The following is a 10,588-nucleotide window of genomic DNA, read 5'->3' as shown; positions in this document are numbered from 1 at the left end:
TAGCTCTTAACATAATGGAAGGGAATTCTTGGTCCTACGCCCCACACATGCACCCACGGGGATTTCATCTGTGTGTCTCTAGTGCCTAGGCTGGCACCTCCTAGATGTTCCATAAAGTCATGCTGAATGGAATTTCACATCCTTAACATATGAATCATTTCCTTTTTTAGTCTCAGCTTTGTGAATCAGCTCTGCCTCTCAGTTATCCTCAGCATCCCTCTTCTGGAATATGTTTTTAGCTGCAGAAAACACAGGAGCAAACTTTACAGCAATGAGAGGAATCTTGAGGTTCAGCTCTAGTTAGAGCAGCTGCACAAAAGTGGACAGCAGAATACCGAGGCCACCTTTCCCCAGCTTCGCATGTCGTTTCTTCATTGTGACACTCGTGTCATGTTACATGCGTGGCCCCATTCCCCCAGAGAAGCTGCTCCTGCACTGGGTTTATAGGTTCATGTTCCCCTAATCTATCGCCACAAACCCTAAACCTGACTAATTTCTTGTGCCCATGAATCTCAGTTGAGGCCGGGCTCGGCAGGGGCAACTCACCCGGCTCCGCAGGAGGCCTGGGGAATCAGCTGAGAGGACAGCCGTGGGTTGGGGCAGATGGGCGCTGTCCAGGTGTCTCTCAGAAGACAATTGGCTTCTCAGAGTGACTGCTCCAAGACACCCAGGCCGAGGCTCCAAGGCTTCCTACCGCTCCATCTCAGAATTTTAGAACATCATTTCTGCTGCATACGATTGATCAAGCAAGACACTAAGCTCAGCCCAGACTCAAGGGCAGAGAAATTAGACTCTACCTCTCAATAGGATGAGTAGCAAAGAATTTGAAGCCATTTTTAATTTGTCACAATACCTAAAGCATAAGTAAAGCATCGATTAAAAGAGACATTAGGAAAAGAAGGAAATCCTGCCATTTGCAAGAACATGGATGGAACTCGGGGGGCGTTATGCTAAGTGAGATAAGTCAGATGGAGAAAGACAAATATGAGATGATCTCACTTATATATGGAATGTATGAAAACACCAGGGTCATGGATGTGGAGAACAGATGGGTGGTTGCCAGAGGTGGTGTGGGGGCAGGGCAGCAGCTTGAAATGGGTGAAGGGGGTTACAAAGAACAAACTTCCAGCTGTGAAATAAGTCAGTCCTAGGCATGATGTACAGCATGGCGACTACAGTTACTGATACTGTATTGTGTTTTTGAGAGTTGCTAAGAGAGTAAATCTTCAAAGTTTTCATCACAAGAAAAAAGTTTTGTAACTATACGTGTTGACAGATGTTAACTAGATTTATTGTGGTGATCATTTCACAATATACACAAATAGCAAATCATCATGGTGTACACCTGAAACTAAACAAGTTAGGTGTCAAATACGTCTCAACTCAAAAAAAAAAAAAAGAGAGAGAGACGTTAGGGTACAGAATGTGTAGTTTAGAAAACCAGGACAATAGGGGACCCAAACGATCTGAGAAGAGCTGAACCGCAGACGGACGCACCAAGAGCCCGGTTCAAGGGCTGCTCCTGCAAGCTTCGTGTTAGGATTTTCTCAGAAGGAGAAAAATAGTGAGAGCCAACATTTCTTAAATACTTGCTATGTATTCTTTTCTCTTTTAAGAGGTTTATATCTACTAACTTATGTAATCCTCTTAATTGAAAACTGAGCCTCTCAGAGGTGAAATATATCCCAGCCGACACAACCAGCAAGGAACGGGGCTACGGGTCCAGCTCCGACGGCCCATCTCCAGAGCTGGTGTGCTTACGCTCCATCCCACATACTCTGCAGCCTCCACGATCTTGGGCATTTTTCCGTAGTGTACGGGCAGACGTATGGAGGCAGAGCATCTTCTCCATCTTTGAGTCCGTTCCAGGCCTCTTAGTCTTCAGCTTGAACAGAGATTTTTATTATGTTCACCTGGGGTAAGGCCTGAGCTAATACACTTCCCAGATGATTCTAACGGGCAGCCAGGGTGGAGGGTAATGGGCTAAGCCACGCTCTCTGAGACCCCACATTCCAAAAGCTAGTCCTGGTTTGGATTTGATTTGATCTTGACACCCAGGGCTCTAACTTGGCTCCCAGGTCACCCAGGAGTGAGAGCGGTGCTGTAAGTGATGAGAGTGGGTGAGCCTCCTTCTGCTGTCCTTCATGCCTTCATTCTCGCTCCGCACCCTCCCTGGGGCCCGGAAGCCCCATGAGAACAGGGACCGTGTCAGCCTTGTTCCACGCTCTTTCCTCAGCATCTGGCAGGCTTCCTGGCATGTTGCAAACACCTGTAAAGAGGTGTGGAATTAACAAGTGGATGACTCACAAGCACTTGTCTACAAGGCTCTATGTGGTGGAAAAAGCAAGGATTTTGGAGTCAGGAAGACCCAGGTCATAATCTCAGTTCTACATTTCAAGAGAGTTTCAACCTACACGGCAGGGATGTTCTGAAGTGTTCGACAAAAATAACCCATCATCAGAATTACCTTTCAAAGTCTTTGTAAGGGTGACTGCAGTAGGACTGATGCTCCAGCGTTTCTTCCAGAAACGGATCTCTGTCTCCAGCTGAGCGCCAGACCAGGCTGGCTTGCATTTAGGAGACAAATCATAAAAAAAATGGCTTCCTTTAAACCCCAGATTCACCCTCAGCTTTGCAAGTTGCTGCCTCTCTGAGCAGCCGGTGGGGACAGAGACCCCTGTGCCACAGCACTCACAGCTCCTGAGTGTAGAGGTGGCAGATTGACGTTTATATGAATGTCCCTTTATTACATATTTTGCATTAATATACAATTTTAATATACGTGCTTATTATTTTAAACATTTTGTTTTGTTTTATTTTCATTCATGTAATTTGAATGTTCAAATAAAGTCCCACCTTGCTTCTCGGTCAAGCGATATGACTGCTCTGGTCTGCAAACAAAACAAGGAGGGAAGAAAGGGAACAAAGGGAACCATAAGAAAGAGAGCAGCAACCAGCGTGGGCTCAGAGTAGAGCTGAGCTCCGCCGGCGCACTCCTGAGTGGCTCCAACAGGACTCCTCTGAGAGTTTTATCCTGTCCTCTCCTTTTAATTAGCAAAGTGCTTTTGCACTGCTAGTATGTGAAAGACCCTCTTCTAAGTGCTTTATAAATATTAGCTCGTTCAATCCTCCTAATACCCCCCATGAGCACGTTCTGACTCTCATTTTATAGGAGGAGACTGAGGCATGGAAATGTGGAGTCATTTGTCCAAGGTCATTTGCTAGTAAGGGGCAAAGCTAGGATTCCAACCCAGGTGGTTCGACTGCAGAGTCCGTGCTCTTTACTGCTGCTCTGAGCTGGCCCCTTCTCCCCACTGCCATTGCCTGCACCCTCCCCATCTGTCACATGCACCATTCACTAGCCTCTGTGCTGATCTACTGCCTCAGTCTTGTTGCCCTCAATCCATTCTACAAATTTCCATTCTTCACAGTGTTTAGTGAGTCCACTTAAATGCAGATCTCAAGATGCAGCCTCTACTGTCATTCTTACTGCAGCGTTTGCCTAATGGAATATCTCAGGATTAATACTAGAGGTGTGAGACAAACTGTTTTTGGAAATGCTGTATACACTTGTTAGTATGTTAAAGGCACTGCAGAGTCTGGGACCCAAGAGCTCCCTTCAGTTCCACCCAGCTCTTCCCAGATCTATTGGTGAGCAGAATGGGTGCACGCAGGCTGCTCACATCTTCCCGTGGGGGTGTCTTACAGAACAGATCTCGGAAGGATTGGCCTATAGGGCAAAGTTTAAGCCCCACATGTTGTCAGGAAAGGTCTCCTGATGACCTGGTCTGGATTCCCTTTCCCATCCTCTCTGACCACCCTCACCTCTCTCCCTCACTGGGTTCCCTACTGTGAACCTGCCATCATCTTTCTTTTCTCTGTGCCTTTACTTCTGCCCCGTCCTCTGCCGGGAATGCCCCGTTCTTTCTCCCCTCATAACTCCTAATCATTTAAACACCAGTTCCCAAGATCCCCCTCTCTGCAGCTTTCCCGCTCAGCCCCTCTCCCACTCCACAGCTGGATTGATCCCCACCCCTCCTCTGGCTCCTCAGATCTTTATTCATATCACCATTTCTTTTAGAGCTATTGTGTTTTCTATTCCTCCTGCTTTTATCTATTATATCACTGTTCTTTTAAAGCTATCATTGTTGAGTATGCATTATGTGCTAAGCTCTGTGTTAAACATCATTTACTCTTCAGAAAACCTTTGAATTATATATTATTACTATTATTATTGTTATTTTCATTTTACAGAAAAGGAACCTGAAGTTCAGAGAAGTCATGAACCCAAGGTCACATTGCTCGTTGGTCGTTGGATTTGAACCCAGATCTTCTTGGTAACCCATTGTGTTCGTGTTCATTCTACACGTCCGTCTTGTTCCCTATTATGTGATGGTTTCAAGAGCACAGACTTTTCTTACTCATTTCTCTACCCTTTTCTCCCAGCACGGGACCTGCTAAGAAGAAGGTAATAACTATTTGTGATTCATAAGTGAATGACTAGCTATATGGGTGGAAATCGTCCGAGTGGTGACTCTTCAGCCTTAGCAGCTCATCCCCCCGGCTCCTGCCCCATCAGGTGAGACCCTTCTCTCTGGCCTGTGACCTCTGACTGTAGAGAGAAGTGACCTGCAGACTCTTGGCTCCACAGCCCTCATCAAAGAAGGGACGAGCTCCAGGTCTCACATATTTTGCTAAGGCTGATTATTCTAAGCTGATATTTATCAAGTACTTCCAACGTGCCAGGACTGTTCTAAGGGTTTTATGCATATTCGTCACCACCACCCTGAAGTAGGTGCTATTATTCTTCTCACCTGGAAGCACAGAGAGATAAAGAAACCTGCCCGGCTCCCCCAGCTGATGAGAGATGTAGCCAGAGCTCCAAGCCAGACACTGCAGCCTCAGAGCTCACTCTCTCACTCACTACTCAGTGCTGGCTCCCGACAGCCCCTGCCAAGAGAAAAGAAGAGCAATTCCCATTTCAGACAGGAAGAAAATGGGGATTCTGTTTTGTTTTGGAATTTGGGTGGTCAGTGGACTGACTTCCCTGACAGCTCTATTGCCGGCTTAGCCACGTTTCCGGGGAACCGCACTGAAGGGGGCGCCCCGCTCAGCGCGAGGTTCTGTCAAACAGCGCGAGACATCTCTGCATCTCTCTCTGTCTCTGATCTATCTCTGATTCTGTCTGTCTGTCTCTCTGCTGACCTCCTCAAGCCTTTCTGTTCTTTCTCCCTCTTTTCATCTCTCCGTCTCTCCCCCTCTCCTTTCCCAGTCTCATAGCTCAACACATGCCCTTGAGAACTTGGGAGAGTCACTCCTTAAAAAAAAAAAAAGAATTCAGGCTTTACGAGCAAATTCGTTTTGATAGAGACGGTGGGAGGAAATTTGCCTCTGTTTGTGCAGGGATTACGTTGGAGGGGCAGAAGCAGGAGTCACGTCAGGGGAAATGCAGACTTTAGAGCCGGAATGAGCCTGCAGCCAATTGGACAGTAATTGTGTCATTTATTACCTTATTGTCGAAATCGTGTCTTTTGAGTTTCCTGACTCTTAATCCAAGAAATCTCTTCTCAGTGCTCAAGTGGTAAATTATTTATCTGCCTTTCTTCCTCTTTCATTAACCTCGGCTCCCTGTGGGGAGGCAGCAGTTACCAGCAGCTAGCCCCAGACGGGGCAGGTAGAGCAGAGCAGGGGGGCTACCCCGGCACTTCCAGGGAGTCCAGCTCACAGCGGGCAGTTCCAGGGAGGCAGTTCCAAAGGGAAAGGAGGAGCCCAGGCTTTGGAACCAGAGTGTGTGCGTTCAAATCTCAGCTCTGCCCCTTACAAACCATGAGTTCTTGGGCGAGTTACTCAGTTTTCTCATCTGTAAAGTGGAGATGATAATAATATCCATAAGGCTATGAGGATTGTGTGCATTATGGATGTACAGCCCTTAGAAATGTTCCTGACACTTAGTAAATGCTTTCTTAGTGTTTGCTTTTGCTATTGTTGTGATTGTTATTGGCAGAAGGAGTAACTATTGGTGGGAGAGGCTAGATAAAAGGGAAGGAGTTCTTTGAAAACCTATTTATTTTCGTTGACCCTCCTTGTTTTTACCTCGTCAAATACTTCTTGATCAGTGCCTGACCTAATGTTCAGGATTCCGAAAGAAATAAGACCCCAAATTAAATAAGTAAGTAGGTAAATAAATAAGTAAATAAATAAAAAGATAGATAGATGATAGATAGATAGATAGATAGATAGATGATAGATAAAAACTGTCCCATCGCCCAGAGGCTTATATCCTTCTTGAGAAGTTGGATATTAACAAGTAACTCCAGTAAAATGTGTTCCCAGCTTAGATAGATGAATGCGCAGCATTTAGAGAGAGCTCATTGAGAGGAGAATGCAAAGTCTGAAACTACACCAAGGATGAGTAAGATCGGAGTAGGTGAACTGAGCTAGGAGTGGAGTTTCCGGGTAAGGCTGATGGGAGCAGAGCATGGTGCAGTAAAGCTGCCCATGGTCGGTGAGGCCCTGAGGCCAGGAGGCAGTGTCATACCCACCCAGAGAGCTCAGGGGATGAGGCAGGTAAGCAGGGGGCACGTCACCGATGGAGTACCAAGTATTCTTGGATTTTACTTTGGTTTGTTCCGTGAAAAGATCCCAACGGAACTTCCAGTTCCTATCTCAGGTAATAAAAGCTTAGATGAATGTACTTAAGGCTCCCCCATAAAAAGCTCTCTTGACAACGAGCAGGTTATTCACAGTAACTATAATTAGGAAGTGAACACTTTACCCCAAGAGGGAGGTCCATTCCCAGCTTGGACCTGGTTTGGACTTGGAGAGAGGATTCTGGGTGTTCTGGTCATCTATTGCCACCTAACAAACCACCCCAAAACTTAGTGGCTTAAAGCAAAAACCTGTGACTCTGTTTCATGTTTCCGTGGATTGAATGGACTCAGCCGAGTGAGTCTCACTTCGTGTCCCTGGTGAGACTGCATCTCTGTGCTGGCTCGGTCATCTGAAGGCTCACCATGGCTGGATATCCCAGAGGGCTCACCCTCAGGCCGGGAGTTGAGGCCACCTGTCTGCTGGAAGCTCAGGTGGGCTGCCGACCACACCCCTCCAGATTGCCCCAACTTCTCACAGCACGATGGCTGGGTTACGAAAGGAGGCTTCCTCAGAGTGGGCATTCCAAGCAGCCCAAGGAAAACCTGTGAGGAAGTCACACTATTTACTTTCAACCTATCAACACAGAGACCAAAAATATACGTGATTAAAAGCCGAGCAGACGATGCTGCCTTTTAGAACTCTTTGAGGGTTTCTAACAATCAGGAAACTTTAGCCCGCACTTTCAGGATATGCTGTCAGGAAGGTCATCTGAATCATATCCATCAAATGTTGGCGATGACTCACGGTCAAACAAATCTCCCTTTTAAGAACTTGTCTTTATAAAGACACGAGAAGAATCGCTTCTGTTGCTTTCGAGAGGGTTCTTCATTTCCTTTACCTCCCCTCCTGGCCCTCACTCTCAGCCCCCCAAACAAAAGGCCTGCAGGAGAGGTACCCGTCTCCTGGCTGCCCACAGCTTGACTGCAGGTCCCCCCGAGCAGCTGCCCTCCCCTCGTGTGGTTCTTCTCTGGCCCCAGCAGGGCTGACTCACTGGAGCCTGAAGGCTTTGCCTCCTCAGGGTTATGGCCTGTGGGGAGGGAGAAGGGCTGCTTGCTGGAGCCAGTGGGCAATTAGAGACACGCACGCAGCCCAGTGAGTGAGTGTTCTCAAAGAGAAGCCTGGGGCTGTCTTTCCCTTTATTGGGTCATCAACACCGAGAGAGGGTCTTTCAGGTCACGGTATTGCCAACACTTTCTTCCAGACTCTTCTGAGTAGTTCCCTTATCTGAACTCCTTGATGGAAGGAGGGGTTTGCAGGAACAGCCCAGTTAACTCATTGGACAGCCTTGAGATAAACTTTATTCAATTTTACCAGAAAAAATCCACACACTAGGTCCCCAAAGGAGATGCACCAAAGGTCAGATGATGGCACCTTTTGGCATATATGTTCAGGAGCAACAAATAAACACAAACAAGCAAATCCCCACTCTTTTGACCTGGAAGTGGCACATTCCTCTCCTTCCATATCCACCTTTTAAAAAAATTGCATATTCTTGTAGAAAATATAGAAACAAAAGGAGAAAGGAAAAGCTTGTAATTCTTCCCTCCCTAAGATTTCCACTGCTAACATTTTGGTATATACCTTCTCATATTTTTTTGCCTAGGCCTAATATATACACATATATGCACATACATTTAAAAAAATTAATCTGGAGCACATTTCCATGTTAATATACTTTTACGCTATTGTTTCTAATGGCTATATAGTATTATATAGATATACTATGGTTAATTTGACCAATCTGCTACAGACCAATCTTCTGCATGTAGAAAGTGTTCCTACTTTGAGGAAAGCTCCATTGATCTTCACCCCAAATCCCTCCCAGTCAATGGAAATTTAGTTTAGCAAAATGGAAAGATGTTGGCTACTTTCCTCTAAATCAGTGGTTCTCAACTAGGGGTGCTTTTGCCCTCCAGGTGACATTTGGCAATGTCTGGAGACATTTTTGGTTGTTAAAACTAAGGGACTGCTCATGACATCTGGTGGGTAGAGACCAGAGATGCCGCTTAACATCTTCCAATGTATAGGACAGCTCCCTGCAACCAAGAGTTATCCAATCCAAAATGTCAATTGTACTGAAGTTGGGAGACTGCTCTAAATATTGGTCTAATTGTTGGGATGAACTCAGGTGAATTATCCACCAGAGGATCTCCATGCTAGTCCCCTTCTTCCTTATTGTCACATTCTCACTTCATTTCACCAAATAGAAAGAGGGCCCTGCGCTGGACACAGACGTGCCAGAGATGCGGCTCCTTCCATGCACTGAATCACACCTTGCGTTGCAAAAGCTCTTTTTCCAGATCAGCGGAATCTATGCTTTTCCTTGTCCATGTTGCTCTTAGCAACCACACTCTCAGTCTTTATTCAATTACTCAGTCTGCAGTCATGTGCTTTTGAGCTGCATGGTCTGTCTTAGAGTCACACCATTCTCCATCTTGGCCTCCAGAAAAATTCCAAGGCCTTGGCTGTGTTTCCTAGTCACTCTGTTTCCCATGTTGGGCTTCATTTACTCCTTTCCCCTTCTTCCCATGAAGGTATCAGTGGCCACATACATCCTCGCCACCTTCTCTTCCAAGAATTCAGAGTCCATCCTCCCGTCATTGGCTAATCTGTTCACACGCGTGTTGGATTGCACCCCTTTGTGCCTCTTTTGAGTCATTGCCCCAGTGCTACACCTTTGCCCTCTGCAGCATTCTTAAGGGTCTTCCATTAGAGCAAAGCTGCAACCCTTTACTTTTCCACCTCTTCTGTGCTGGACTGGGTCTTGTCAACCTGGCTAAGGCTGGGAGCCATGTGTACCAAGCTGCTCTTCCCCACATGGCTTCAGTCATTATTTGCAGTCTGGGAACTGGCATGAAGTTTGCAAGGCAGAGGTGAAGCAGAAGGTACTACTCTCAGCAGGTCACGACAATTAGACCTGGTGACAAAGGAACAGATGCAGATGTGCTCAGTGGGCACAGCTTGTGCCAGTTCATCTCCTTGACTGCTAGCCGTGATGACCAACGCCTGCCCCAGGCCCACCAGTGACCCACAGAGACAGCAGCTACGCAGAGCCAACCACCAACCCAAGGGCAGCAGTTTCCACAGAACTCCCATGGGATCCCCTCTGTGGCCCCACTTAAGCAACCAGACCTGCTTCTAGGATGGCCCTGTGAGATCCAACTCATCCGCCTGCCCTGGTTCTTTAGGCAATTTGTCTAGTGGCTGTTTCTCTGACTCTCCAGCTCCCTCCTGCCCCAGCTCCTCCCACATTTGTATAAGGACTAACTTCTATCATAGTTTCCATATTGCTTGTGGTGGCTGTGTTTTCCTGAGCGACCCCTGTCTGGTAAACCTTTGCTGACCATCTTCTTCAAAGAGTGGTCTGCACTCACTGCCTCTCAGACTTCATCTTGTAATCGCTCCAAAATCCTGCTCCCTGTGTCCTTCTCCAACAGCTTTACCAAGGTCACTTCAGCCTTCTATTTACTCAAAGAGAGGGACCCTTTCAAATGTTACTCTTACCTGTGTCTCTGCAGCCTCAGACCCTGATGTCTTCTCTATCCTTCTTCGAGGTCTCTTATTTTTGTCCTCCACGAACGCACTCTCTAACAACAGGCCTCCTGCCTTTCTGCATGCTTCTTCTCCGTCTCCTTTGTACATTCTTCGTCCTCTCCCAGACCCTTAAATGTTGATCTTCCATGGAGTGTTCAAACTTTTTCCAGCTTTGTGTTGTCTCATCTCTGCTCATTTCTTTCCTACTCTTTTTCCTTAAATGATCTCTTTCCCTCGTAAAGCTTCAGTTACCACCTATTTGCTGATAATTTCTGAACCTGTGCCTCTAGCTTAGACTTCTGTCTTTAGCTGCAGTCTTCCCTATCATACCACTGGTGGAGTATCTCCACCTGGATAATCTTGGCAGAAGCCTCATGTTCTGAGCTCTAGGGGGGAGGCGGGC

The 10,588-nt window shown here is 46.7% G+C and overlaps 1 long non-coding RNA gene across 1 annotated transcript; it reads right to left on the bottom strand.

Moving 5' to 3' along the window:
• Positions 1–1,269: 1,269 nt before the first annotated feature.
• Positions 1,270–7,745, bottom strand: LOC138925299 (uncharacterized). The gene is made up of 5 exons (XR_011441234.1): positions 7,643–7,745; positions 7,013–7,193; positions 5,510–5,860; positions 4,815–4,950; positions 1,270–2,269 (listed from the first exon to the last, which is right to left on the bottom strand). It is a non-coding gene; the product is annotated as an uncharacterized lncRNA (long non-coding RNA).
• Between the last annotated feature and the right edge of the window lie 2,843 nt (positions 7,746–10,588).

This window comes from Equus caballus, chromosome 7 (genome assembly GCF_041296265.1).
Source record: "Equus caballus isolate H_3958 breed thoroughbred chromosome 7, TB-T2T, whole genome shotgun sequence".
NCBI classification, from domain to species: domain Eukaryota; kingdom Metazoa; phylum Chordata; class Mammalia; order Perissodactyla; family Equidae; genus Equus; species Equus caballus.
Note: the sequence above shows the minus strand (reverse complement) of the source record. Positions and strands in the feature narration are given on the sequence as shown.